This window comes from Corvus kubaryi, unplaced genomic scaffold (assembly GCF_017639235.1).
Source record: "Corvus kubaryi isolate FWS band 111438036 unplaced genomic scaffold, C.kubaryi_AGA036_p1.0 split3-73, whole genome shotgun sequence".
NCBI classification, from domain to species: domain Eukaryota; kingdom Metazoa; phylum Chordata; class Aves; order Passeriformes; family Corvidae; genus Corvus; species Corvus kubaryi.
The window spans coordinates 37112667-37126875 of NW_024582091.1; the positions used below are offsets into that span (position 1 = coordinate 37112667).

General features: G+C 41.7%; 1 protein-coding gene across 2 annotated transcripts in view; it reads right to left on the minus strand.

Annotated features, from left to right (window-relative positions):
• Positions 1 to 341, minus strand: part of AHI1 (Abelson helper integration site 1) — a 91862-nt gene extending 91521 nt beyond the window's left edge. Inside the window, exon 1 of one of the 2 annotated variants that reach the window (XM_042016615.1) lies at positions 245 to 341. The gene's annotated coding sequence lies outside the window, so the exon portion shown is untranslated. The remainder of the gene's footprint in view (positions 1 to 244) is intronic. The other variant, XM_042016613.1, reaches the window with a different exon arrangement.
• Positions 342 to 14209: the final 13868 nt, after the last annotated feature.

Sequence of the window (14209 nt, forward strand, 5' to 3'; positions counted from 1 at the left end):
CGCTCCCGCTCCCCGCCCGCGCGCGCCAACGGCCGCGGTCCCGCCGCGACCCCCGAGCGGCCCCGGCCGAGCGCAGCCCTGGGCTGAGCCCGCCGCCCCGGGGGCCGGGGGAGGGAACAGCGGCGGGGAGGAGTTACCCAGCCCTACCCGCCCCCAGGGCCGCGCACTGGGACGAGCGGCGGCACACGCCCGGCGGGGCCCGGCCCGGGGCGCGGCCCCACTCCCCGCCGAGGGCATCACTCACGTCGGCCCCGTCCGCTCCCTTGGCGGCCGCGACGTGGCCCGGCGGCTGCTGCGGCCGCCCCGCCTCCCCCCCTCCCTCCGCCAGTGGGCTCTTCGTTGCCGCCGTTCCCCCCTCCGCAGCGCCGCGCGGCTGGTTCCGCCCAAAACAATCCCGGCTCCCAAGGAAACGGCGCGGCCGGCGCAGGCGCGCAGGGAGGCGCGGCGGGAGCGCGGGGCCCGGTGCCGCGTCCCGGCGCTCGGGCGGTGATAGGACAGCGCGCTCTACGCGGTATCCGCGCCGGGGCCTGCCGTGCCTCCTTCCGCGTTCCAGGGCTGCTTGTGGGAACCTGCTCCCGCGTCATGAGCTGCTCGTGAAAAGCTTGCCGGGGGCATGGGGACGGAATTGTTTTCCATTCATGCGTGATGAGCTGGTTACGAAAACCTATTTGGAAACGTGAGATTGAAAATTGGCGGGAGGGGGGGGAAAGACGGTGAAAAGCATTAGAAACGGAAGCCGTCCCGCGGATACTTTATGGTCCATTAAAAAAAAAAATGTCAAAAGTACATATGAGCTCTCAGAATTCAGACTAGCAGAAGTTGCTGCCGGAAGAATAAAGTCTCTGTGTAGTGGGCTCTGTAGAGCTCAGGAGGGCAAGTGACAAGTGCTTGGAGTGCACACAAGCTTTCTTCAAATAGCGGCACAAATGGATGTCCTCGAGCTATGCAGATACTGGAGAAACTTTTATTTGTTGCCTGATTTAGTAGTTGATTTAAGCGGTGTTTTGGGGGATTTTTTCCCCGTTAGGGATAATTACCTAATAAACTTATCATTGTTGTAACGGAAAAACTGTATGTTCATTTCTTCTGTATAAAAACAGATTATAACTGTAGATGCCAAGGGTACCTCATGCACTAGAAGGTTTGAGAAATTAATGCAAAGTTTTCGATGAACATGGTTAGTTTTTTTCAGAAGTAAAGTTGGGTAAAATTAGTCTTCCGTTGACAGCAATTTGCACAAACTAGAGGTGAGCAAATGCTTGTGATCCTGAGTTTGTGATGTAGTTCCCAAGCATTGCATCCCTCAAATTCTGTCAATGAATTACACTGGCTTCTGAAAGAATGCACCTTCTGAAACCTGGCTTCCCTGTTCCTCAAGTGTTGTTAGTGCTAGATGGTACTGTCTCTTTTTGTACTTACCTGTCCTCTGCTTTCTCAAATGTTTACATGCACTCAAGTGATAGCTAGGGATATTTCTTTTTTCATAAGGTAGCTGTCCTGGATTGCCTTGGCATAATACAAACAAAAACCAACACCTCAGCATTCTTGTGCTTCTTTTTTATCTTTAGTGTGTCTCCATTTTTTTATCTCTCTGTTCTTCGTAGTACCCCAAACTCCATTAAATAATGGCCTTGAACAACCTGATCTCACTTGCAAGTTGGCCTTGCATTGAACAGGAGATTGGACCAGAAATCCAGATGTTCCTTCCTAACTAACTTCCTGGCAGCTGAGAGGCTCACTTATGGTAAACTGAAACCCAGTCATTTTTAATTATTGACATAGAAAACAAATTTGATGTTGTCTGATTTGACCTGTCAGTAGCAGTAATGGGCTACAAAGCCACCTAAATAAGCCTGGCACGAGACATCAAGGGGTTTTCTATTACTAGCACAAGCTTGTGTCAAGTTTCCAGGAACACCTGTTTCAAAAGAATGTCTTAAAGATTTCTGTGACCATTAGACCTTTGACAAGCACAAGGTATTTGTACAGTTTGAGATCTATCAGCAAGTAGTGCTCAGGCCCATTTTCCATGTCAGCGGAGAATACATCTGACCTCTTTAGCTGACTTGCTTAGTTGTGTTTTTGGGGGGTATAGACAGATGACACCCCTGCAGTTCTTACTCATAAATAATAGATAAAACCAGTAAGTCTATGTTAAATTTGTTACTTTCATCCTGGACTAGTTAAAAATCACTATTCTGGAGTTAAGAGCGTTCCATACGGAAAGCTACTGTAAGCCGAGGTTTGATGTGCTGATCTGAAGAAGACTTTTTTGCCCCATGTTACTTCTTGTGAGCTCCTATGTCCTACAGTTCTTGTGATGTGCTTTGCATAGTGAATAAGGTGACCTGCTGATATGAAGCAGTTCCTGTGGCTGCTAGTCACACTTTCATTGCAGCTAAAGGTGTTGCAATGTGTATTCCTGTGTCAGTGCACAAATCTGGTTTTTTCCATTTCCTGACACTGAAATTTTTTTAACAATATTTGGACTTTACTCATTATTGCAAAAGCAGTGGAAGTCAGGAGCAGCACCTAAAGAATCCAGGGGAACCTGTACAGCCCCCAAAATAACAGGATGACTTTTGTCTGTACTTTGATGGCCTGTGGAACAGACGAAAGAAAAGAAAGCATACATCAACATCCTAAGCAGAGACAAGCGTGCAATTCCTATTCTTCTAGAAGAGGAAAAGCAAGAATTTTGAAAAAGATGGAACAGTAATTATGGATTCATGGAGTTTTTCAATGGATTGAAAATCATGTGCTCACTGTGTTTGCCTGATTTTTCAGTTGCAGGGGCTTGTATAGAGAAGGCTTTCCATTATCTTACATTTGGGAAGTAGAAAGGGGCGTGAACTAAGGTGGAATATTGTAGCATGCAGGTAAACAGTTTGTAGATATCAGATGCATTCTGAAAATCCCGCTGGAATTCCAGGATGATGAAGAATGGATCGAGCTTCTTGTCAGAGAAGCTGACATTCAACAGAAGGTAAAATGTGTCACATGCAGGGACAAGCTCTAGGTGTCACTCGAGTGTACAAAATAGGAAGAAGATCTGGGGCTGGATAAGTCGGAGAGTTCTAAAGACACAGTGATGTTTTGGCAGAAGTTAATTGTTTAACTGATCAATGGGTTACTTTCTCTTGATAGCAAAATGTAATTGGGTTTCTGGTATTTGGTATTCTGAGTAAACGATGTGAATGTTTGACAGTTTGAAGCTTGAGTTGGGGCAACTGAAAGAAGAATTTTAAATATATAATATTGATAAGAAAAAGAAGCATCAAAAAGTTAAAGTCAGTCATCAGTTCTTTTAATAATTAGAGACCAATTTTGCAAGATGTTCTACATCCTGTGATTATTGGATCTTGCATGCTAAATTTCTAGGGCTTTGAAAGCAAGTCATAAGGACTAGCAATGCTGGAAAGCTGGTGTGCCCCAAATATGTGGCTATTGGCAGTAAAAATGTCTGTACATGTTTATTTGGCAATCTGAATTTCTGTGGCAGCTTCTCAGAGATCTGAAAGTCTTTGAACTGAAAAGATTTTCATGTTATTTCAATCCTTGACTTGTCTCCTAGTCCTGAAGTGGGTGCCCTTAGTTCAGGGGGGGCACGTAAGCAATCCTTTCTCAGAAAAGAGTTTAAGAACGTTCTTTATCCTCATTGGCTTTGTTGAGCCATATTTACCTTCCCAAAGCTTTCTCCAGAGTAGGTACAAGACCAATTATGACCGTGGATTTTTTTTTTCTTGTGTATTATCAACTTCTTGTGGATGCCAGTTCTCCCAAAGCTAAAATTCTGAAATACAGAAAAGTTTTCTCACAGTCTACTATAGTTGTTACTTGTAGGTCAAAAGCAAAAAAGTCTTATATTAAAATTCAGCAAAACATTTAAAGAAACCTACTTTCTTTTTTCTTTTTTGGACATGTTTCCAGTTTAGGACTTTAAAATGGTTTAAGGAAATCAAGTCTTAGTCATCATATTAATGCAGAGACTTGAAGTAAGGCTGGAATTATGAAGTGACACAGTCCTAGAGGTCTGGTATTAACAGGAAATGTAAGACTCCTAAATTTTTAATAAATAATTTTATTTTTCATTTTAAATGAGCTGGAGTTATTAGGAAAGTCACATGAACACTCCCTTGTGTATATGTTCAATGTACTAGAATAGCTATTTATTTTGCAACATGAGGAAAAGAGGGTAAGCTCATTTGGTTGAACTGCCAGAAAACTAGGTTTCAGGAGCCATAGGTTCAAATTGTGTCCAGACAAGGAGGGTCATGAACCCGCTGAAGAAAAATTTTATTGTGTTTTCAGTATTAGTGTTTCTTGAGCAACATCTCCTGAGGTATAGCTAAATCTCTAGTGATATTTTTCCCGTCCTCAGAACAGGAATGCTAAGTCTTTTGAAAGCAGGTTATCGTTTGGAAAACGCTCATGTTCTCAGAAAGCTTTGGGAACTTCGCCACATGATGGCAGTGTCACAGCACGTGTCGTTGTGTCTAACTTTTCTGAAGTGTTCTGGAAGCGTTGGCTATTGGAGCTCGAATTTGTAACTACGTGCAGCATCGTTGCTTTTTAACTTCTCAAAGTACAGTTGTTCCCCTTGTATGGTTAGTGCATCTTTGCATATGTTTTGATTAAATTATTTTCCTTCTGTGCTGTTTATTAGCTATACAATAAACTTTAATAAAGAGTAACAGATCTCCTGAATATCCCTATTGTATCCTATGGTTAATAGTATTTTATTTGTAGAATAATTCCCACAATCTTTTTTTTTTTTTCAGAAAAGTATTTATTCTTGAAAATGTACTTGTTCTGTTTCAGAATGTAATTGTTGGTGTGGTACATCAGGTATCCTTTCTTCTGAAGGGTTGGGTTTTTTATCAAGTCAGTTTGGAGACTGTAGTGCTTCAATAGATTCTTACAACTTTTTTTTCAAAGTCTTCAAGCCTACCTTTTTAAACATTATTGTTTATCTCTCTGAGGTATTTTATTCTTCAGTATTTTATTAAGGTTCATTTCTTTTTATCCTTCCACTGGTTTATTGAGTAAGAATCACTATTGTCAGCAAACAAGTGGCCATTTTTTTAACTTGGGGAATACTTTAATAGTTCTACTGCAAATACAGTGTTCACAAATCTTGTTCACAGTCTAGCATTAAAAATCAACCCTGTGCTGTCCTGCTGCCAAGCTCTCACTCCACCTGTGAATGAGAATACCCAGTTGTCTTTGACTGGCTTTTGCTGCAGCAGGAGGCAATTCCTCATCCCTGCAGCTTCCAGCAGTGATGCTGGTATGTGCCCTCATTCAGTCCCAACTCCCACATGGACACTTGGCCTTGCTGGGCTATATGCAAGAGATGCCCTTCCCACCCATTTGCCAGACCCACGTTTTTAATAATCCACCTGTAAAACAAAGCCAAGGATTCTTCTTTGTATGTGCACCCATAGAATAGGAAAAAAGTAAAAGAAGAAACCATGTCCCTTTCTCTGAGTTTTACTATAAAGTGTCCACAGAGGTTGCTGTACTTCCTTTCCTTTCTCATGTCATTTAGCAACAAAATTGATGCTGTGAAAAGAAATATTCGAATAGTCACTCTAATATTGGTGTAAATCATCAGCATTATAAAGAAACACTTTTCTCCAGCACAGACAGTAATTACTGTCTTTTGTCTCACCTTTCTCCTCTCTCTTGCCTTGCAATTTTGTTGTTGTTGTTGTTGTTCAGCTTGCCACATGGTGGCAGCTACTTTCTATTTTCTGGTGATCACAGCAAAAAAAATGCTACGGGCTAGATTTCTTCTGAAGTCACTTAGGGTGGAAAAATCAACACACCATTCTTGCATTTAAGCAGTGGGAAGGAGAGCCCTGCCATGTCGTGCAGCTTGGTCACAAAATCAGCAGGGGAGGGGGAGCTGAGACAGAATCCCACATCTAAATAAATTATATTTTGGGAAAACTCAACCTTGGTTTCACAAAATCTTGCTTGTCTGGAAAACACCTTAAGTTTGAAAGAGTTCAAATCAATGTAAATCTAGGCTAACTCTCCTGCAGGGAAGTGGAGAAAGAAGCACCCACAGGTTAGTCAAGCCTCTGAGAGCCGTGGAATGTGGCCTGGGTGCCGTCCAGAGCAATGGAAAAGGACTGCCACTGGAAGTGTCAGGAAAGTCTGGGTTAGTCCTTCAAGCAGTACTGCAGTGACCAAAGGAAACTGGTGAGTGGGGCATGTTCCAGCAGCAACAAAAATGAACAGAAACACACCTGACCCATAGACTCCCAGTCAGTTACTAAAGCTAATTCCAGAATTTTTAGCTGTTGTTCTAGTTTTCTGTGTATCACATAAAAACATACCACTTCCAAACAGAGTATGTATTGACCTACATATGAAAGAAATGTACACCTGCCCGTTAGAAATGGACCTCTAAATCTGAAGAAGGATATCTATATTTTTTTAGTCTTCCTGTTGGATGCCTGATTTAAAGTATATTATAAATCTATATCTAGTATTTAGGTATTTTATTATTGCTATAAAGAAGCCTACAGAGATCAGGCTCTGCAAAAACTCGTTTTGGGATTTTTAAAAAGCTACAGCTAAAAAAGAAATTAAATATTTGTAGACTCTCTGCTTACTCCTTGATAATCTTCATCAATGATTTATGGCTTCCATTCTGATCCATTCATCAATTTCTTTTGCTCAGCATGATATTGTTTGAATAGCTCTTCTATAACTGTCTTTCTTGAAAGCATCTTTTCTTCGATTCCTTTCAAGTCCTGAGTATTTTTCCCCTCTCCAAGCTCCTGCTCTCCTTCCATTCAGTCTGCCCTTAGTTCTGTATCCCCATCACAGCCATAAGAACAGGCTACCTTTTTTAAGTGTGTGGCCCTTTAGAAGTATGTGGAGTTTCTCACACTGCCACAGACCCCTGTGGCCCTTTAGAAGTGTGTGGAGTTTCTCACACTGCCACAGACCCCTGTACTCTCACCCAGGGGAGCTGAAAATGGTGGTGGGTCTCTTCCACTTTTTTCTGTGTGGTCATCTGAACAGGCTGTTACAGGGGACCATGCTTCAGCCTACAGGCACTTCTGCAGCCTGCTCTTAGCATTTGCCTCACTAATCAACCAGTGAGACAAGGTCAGAGGAAAACCTGAAATGTGAACTCAAAACCAGCTCTCCTTGCTCAAGTACAGTACTCAGTGTGTCTCTCCCTAGTTCTTCTGTTGTACTGTAGCCCCAAAGGCCTTTCTTGAGCTTCATGCTCAGTAAATTTGGATGCTTTCAGAACCTGTTGAGCACAACTTTTCCCAGAGCACACAAAAGGCTAGCTGCCATCTGGCACTTGCTTTCTATCCCCCATGTACTGTTGGCTTTGAAAGTTCTGCCAGTAGTGCTGTTCTTTAAAAAAACATTGGCACCAATTCTCTGTAATAACCGGCCAGACCCAAAAATTGTTCCTGTTTCTTTTGGTTCCTGTGAGACATTCTGCAGGTCCTGTTGGCGCTGTCTAATGGAAATTTCTGATATCTGATACTGTGTTTTGGTAGCAGATGCTGAACTGTGCCTGCTGGGCATCTGCCCCCCTAGGTGATGCTGTTGCCTGGAGAGGCTTTGCACAGTGTGCCTGTAAGGCACAGATCACAGCAGGACAGACGTGCAGCGTGCTGCCCATGGAACCCAACAACCCTGTGCGTTTGTCACTGAAATGCTGCTGCTGTTTCATGTAAACCAAAGGCTATTGTTCTTGATTTTGAAGTTTAAAAATGGCTACTCTCCTCAGAAACTTTTGTCTCTGTACCTCTCAATACTCTGGTTAGATTTGGGGTGCCCATCAGTATAACAATTTTTCATGTTATTATGCATCACATTTGGAAATCAGGTTTCTTCCAGAGAAATCCATGTGACTGATTACAGTCCATCCTTGTGCTACAAGATGTTCTCAGAAGCTAGAGACTGTCAGACCTTCACTTTGCAATATTCTGTGAATCTTCTTTGACTTCATTCCACAGTGTTTTGAGTCTTTTCTATGTGTCATTTTGTGACTTGGGATATTTTTTAGCTTTTGTGCGAATACAGTCTGAAAATCTTGCATTATTTTCTCCGGCTTAGAAAACAGCTGCAGTTTTATCTGTTCTTTTGCAGCATGGGAATTCTTGATTTACTATGTCATCTGTCCTAGTTCTGGCACCTAGTGATACTTCTGGCAAGGTTTCCTGCATTTTCCAGTCTTTGGATGTGCCTAAATAATAAATCTTTTTTCATATTTACAGTTGACTACTAGGACTGTGCCATTACTACTTGGAGTGTGTCAATACATTGACATAGAATGTAGGAGCTTGGACCCTGATTCTGATGATAACACCAGCACTTTGTCATAGGATGGGACTCTGCACACAATTGTGAATCCTTGGCACACAATTACCATCCTCCTCATTTCATCTGTCTGGGTCTGCTTCGGTGATCTGTATGTCCCTATTCTGCCACATTTTTAAATGTAGTACCACTGGATTTTTTCTTGTTTTCCTGTCTCTTAAGCCTGTAGACAACTGCAACACTCCAGAGCTTTCTGAGTGTTAGAAAAACATTTTTTTTCAAGAAGGTGTCTTACACAGGATGTCAGAAGACTAATGGGTAGTTTGTAAATAGGGAAGGTGCTGCAGAGTTTGAAAAACAAGTTTGGAAAAAGTTATTAAGGTAATTCCAGTTGCTGACAGCATCATCCATTTAAGTTTTTATCCCACTTTCATCCACCTTCCACCCCCCTGTTTGTGATGACTCTTATATTTCTGCACTTTCTATGACAAAAGTAGAACATGATATGCTACAGCCTTTGGGACACACAACACATGTAAATGGCATATCTTTCAGAAATTTACTTTGAATTAAAATATAATAGGAGAAAATGATAAAGATGACATGCAAATTTTCCATTATTCCTAATGCAAAATTTTCTGATCTCAACTTTGGAGTTTACATGAGAGTCAGGGAAAAAAGAACCAAGCAACATTTCCAATGTTGTCTTCAGCAACTGCAAGCTGTGGAATATAATGACAAGGTCTTTTTGCATAGAGACATAAAAATTAGTAAAAAATAGAGGAGTTTTATACAACATCCATTAAACTGGAATGTCATAAACAGTTTGATTAACTGTTTGTAAACAAAGATGTTATAGTAGGTTCTATAAACACATTCACACATATGCACACACACACGCAATTTGTCAAAATATTAAACTAAACCTGAAGGTAATATTCTCACCTTGCTGACATATTGTTGAAAACCTCACTGATTCAAGTGTCTTGAATTGATCCCATTCCACACAGCCCTGAATGGAGTATTAGCATCATTTGCTGCCTTATCCTTTTAACACTTACTTTCAATAAAATTAAACTGGTTAGAACATCCCTCCTTTATGCAAGTTAATGAGCCAAGAGCAAGCATGGAAATGAACCTATATGTAAGTGACAAGCAGAAAATGCACTTGGAAATTTCAAGATACCCTTTTTGTGGGAAATGGAGGTGGCTTGTCCCTCTTTTCTGAAACTGTCACAGAAGTAAGGAACTATAAACATTCATTTTATTTCAATGACATTTCTACACAGTTGATTTCATCACATCAGTTAGCAAAGCACGGCAGCACTGATCATTGTATATAACTGCCTAGGTGAGTAGAAATAGTCCAGAACAGCACCTTACAAATAGCAGACATTTGCAGGGGTCTTTGGAAGCACTTGGACAACTGTTGGGTAAAATGCAAAATCTCTCCACAGAGTCTCTCCTTGGCTTTTCTAACCATAAGTGGAATAATGGTTATGCTTCTTTTCTTCATTTTCTCTTCCACATTCTGCTGCCAATTTGCCCTTACCCTCATCCAAGGACTCACCATTAACTCTAAACATTTTGAACAGAGTGGTCAAAGGGTTAAGTTGCACCATTAGGTGTGACAGGAAGGACTGATAAGAGTTCAACAACCCTCCATCTGCATGGGCTCCAGAACAGAGCTCACGGCTGAGTCCCATGACTTGGAACAGCAGAGACAGGAACTGTTCGCCTGCTAAACACAAAAATGACCTGGCCCCTACCAGTCTTTGAGGAGCCTGAACACAAACAGATTCTCACTTTCTTACAGACTCTTCCAAGAAGAACACAGAACTAAAAAGAAAATCAGACATACAGGTTGCGTTTCAGGCCCTATTACGTGCTGCTTCTCTGTGTTGTGAAGCCGCACATGCAAATGGCAGGTAGCACTCTTTAGACAGGGTGATGACAGCAGTATAGCAGGAGAATAACAAAATCAAGAAAGGACAATTTTGGGTGTGGAACACGTGCTCCCCCTAACAGAAATGTGGAGTAGGCTTCAGGAGATCACCACAGCAGTTTTGCTGAACCGCTTCCCAAAGCAGTGCTAGTGCTGAATGTTACATGCTGGGGCACTCAAGCAGGACTCAGAGCTGCACACACAGGGTCACTCTGCTGTCCACAGTCCTTTAGTGTAGCTGTGGTTTCTCTGATATTCTCTGTCTAGGAAATGAAGAATTATTTTACCCTCTTGTCTAGCAGCGACATGATGCAGTTGTCACTTATGTACAAAGACTTGTAGCACACAGTGTGCTAAGTGCTGGCTGTCAGATTCTCTATGGCTTTAATGCTCTCCACACCTCTGTTAAAGGCAATTGCACAGTCTCTGTATTTCCAGACACTTTTTCAGCAATGTAGAAACCTCAGTAATTAATTCTTTAGCTCATTCTGCTGTAAAGATGACACAGATCCATTAGCATCTGTGGCCACAAGTCGCAGAGATGAATTTATCTACCAGATCTTCTGCCCTCTGTGTTCTTTCAAGTGCAGAGCAGGGACAGAATTTATTTTTAACTTGGCTACCTTTCCCTCTCCCAAACTCCTCCCTACCTTACATTCAGCAGCTCCTGATGTTAGAAGCCATCCACATTGTCCATCTGGGGTTGCTGCCCAAAGTTCCCTCTCGCTCTGGGAATCAGGGCTATGTAACTTACTTTTTCTGGTTGTGTTTGAAAAGAAAGTAAAAATGCCTTCCTTGTTTCCCAGCTGTGCATGGCTCTATGTCATGGCATTATTCTTTGGAGCAACTACACAAACTCCTTTTCTTCATGCTTGCCCCAGTCTTGTGGATGTGCAATGCCTTAGAGATGCCTTTTGAAATTTTCCCTTCCTTTGAGGATATTCAAAGAGAACTAAAACTTTCCTTTGGTTCTTTTCTCTTAGCAAGTAAGTGATATCTAAGTGTCTGTTTTCTGACAATTTCTTGTTCTGAAATTTAGAGAATTTATGTTTAAGTGAATTTATGTGCTCTGTGCTCTGACATTGTTTGCAATTTCTTTTGGGGGGGGGCAGTATTTTTCTGAACTTACAGTAAACCCAATTTCAAGGGTCAACTTCTATTTAAAAAGCCTCCTACTGTTGTTTATATTTTAACCACTGTGCTAACAAATGTACCCTGACTCTGAAATAAGATCTGATAAACTTCCACCTATGGGTTGGCCTCACAGTGATCAAATAAATGAGAACAAACACCACAAGACCAGAACTGGGGAAAGATTTAGATACAGTGTGTATCTGTGAGAGAAAAGAGGAAGGAAGGAAAGGCACAAAAGGATAAACCAACAGTTTACAAGAGATCCTTTCAAACAGAATGCCTTCATGGGTCACATCCTTGTCACAAGACAACAGTGAGGAGTGCCAGTGTGGCAGATGAAAGACACCTCTGTTTTGTCATTTTCTTGTGGAAAAACTTACAGAATGACTGGTTTTGTACCAGGAGCAATTGCTGATAATATTGTCAAGTCCAGTTTTCCAGGATCAGATCCATTTAGGCAGAGATAGTAAGATTTCTTCAAATCTGCCTTGCCATCTTTGAATGAAATGGCAATATGAGTGTTCTTTCCTTTCTTCAGAGCATCCACACCAATGTAGGTGCATTTAAATCAGATTTGAGGCAATGAGATTGAGAGAAGAACCAGAGCCAAGCCTAAAAGTGGCAACAACTATCGACTATAAGGAAGGAGTATAGATTCTGAAGGAGTATATGTAGACTTTTAACATGAGGAAAGCTTGCAGAAGAGTTTGCTTGTGTGATGCATGCAAATTTTCCCAAACTATCCTGGACATGTGTTAACAAACCTTTGGCTACCACGATTAGCTTCTTTGGTTTTGAGAACCAGTAGGAAGAGCTAATCTGATTAAAATCTCTGACATGTAGTGTTTATTGATGGGTTTTACAAACTCAGTTAAGACTCACAGCCTTTCAAACCTCTCCATGCAGCAGAAAAAGCTGCACTCACCCACTTCTGCAGCTTTTTTTCTTAGATTTTTACCACGAGATGTGCACCATAACACAGTAACCCAATGACTACCTCAGTGGAAATGGGGGATACAGAAAAATGGGGCATACAGAAAAATGGGGAAGGTGCCAAAGATGCTGGGGAGGGCAGGGCTGAGCAGAAAAGAGGTTTTGCATTGGAGTAAGGAAAAAAACCCACTATCAGATAATATCTGATGGGAAGGAGGCACAGGGATTGGTGAGCAGGTGCTGTTTGTGGCCAGGGAGTCAGGGGGTATAGAGCAGGAGAGAGGGAAACCAGGATCTGGAGCAAGAATTGCAAATGGATTTAAGATTGATTAAAATATGTGAGGCTAAACCAGGATTGAATATTTCTCAAAAGCCTGCTTGCTAGTAAAGCCTACTTGGTTTTAAAGCCTACTGCTCCTTTGTTTTACCCTTCTTTCCCAATGAGTAACTGTTCCTAAAACCTGATAAGCCCGATCCCACATATTATTGCACTATATCTTGACCCACTCTCCCTGTCACCCTTCAAATGTTTCCCTGAGCTGAGTCCAGCTCCAATCAGCTCCTCTCCCTAGCCCATCTACTTTGCTTCCCTGGACTAACATCAGTGGTATCCCAAGCCTCTACAGATATCCCATGTTTTGCTGTTGTTCACAAGTTGCATTAAAACAGATTCAAGCACAGAAAACAACCAAATAACATAGTGTTATACTACCCTACAAGAGAAAAATAGCATAGGACCAGAGGCAGGATCAGCTTTAAAATTTTCACATAATCAGTAAAATAGAAGCTAAGCTGCTGCTCATGCTAGAATGCCTCTCTCACATATTTACTCCTGCACTCCTAGCTTTATCCCAAGCCCTCAGTACAATGGAACTTCTACTTAAAGCAAGCAGGATGATGTAGAAGTGGATAGCCTCATTAGTTTTTAGAAGCAGCTCATGATTCTGTAAACTTTTGGCCTTCAATTGCAGAGGACTGAATTGCATGATCCAGCAGTGTCCATTCAAGTCCGTTCTCCCCATCCAAATATTCATCCTGCTCCTGCCTCTGGTGAGTCACTAGCCCATGTGATTCAGTAAGTTGTTTTGAAGCAACACCAGAGAGTTTACATGCAAGAGAAGCCATGAAATGGTGCTTCAGTGCAACTTTTCTGAGGTAAAGGCTGCTTGGGAAATGCAGAGTGAGCTGATGTTGAAATCAGGATAACACACAGCAGAGCAAAGTCTGACACCCTCACTGGATGAGTTTGTGTATGCAGTGTGAGGTTAAATGTCTGGTGAGGAAGAACACTAAATTGCTACCTATGGTTCTTAAACCTAATGTTTAAGGTTTAAAGTAGCCTCTTAAATCTAAAATTTAAATGAAATTAAAATTAAGTCCTACTCCCAAATAGAGGGGAAAAAAGGGAATCTCTAGGTCAAGGAGACAGCAGAAAAGGAATTCTTTAATAAAGAAGTAAGATTAAACTATTTTACAGAGTTAATATTATCTGAATCTTATAATCATGCTTACCATGAGATTAAATAGAAGTCGCTCCTTATAAATCAATATGGGTATTCATGGCTGAATTTACTATTGGGACTCTAGTGTCAAGGGATATTCAGATCCTGGACACATGATTTCCCATGCTTTCCAGCAACACTATTCCTGTCTTTCCTCTCTTTTCTCTCTCTAGAGAAAGACCTAACCATTTTAGAACAAAACACATCCTGTAAGACAACAAAGTGCCTTCACATTTAATAGCATCCAGTAGAAATGATTGAATCTGATTTGGTAATCCATCCAATTCAAGGTTGTTTGAATGGCCCCACCACAGCAAGGGGGGAACAGCATGGGGGAATGATTAACTTAATCCTCCTGCCTTGTTTGTTTGATGCTGCCTCACTCCAGTGC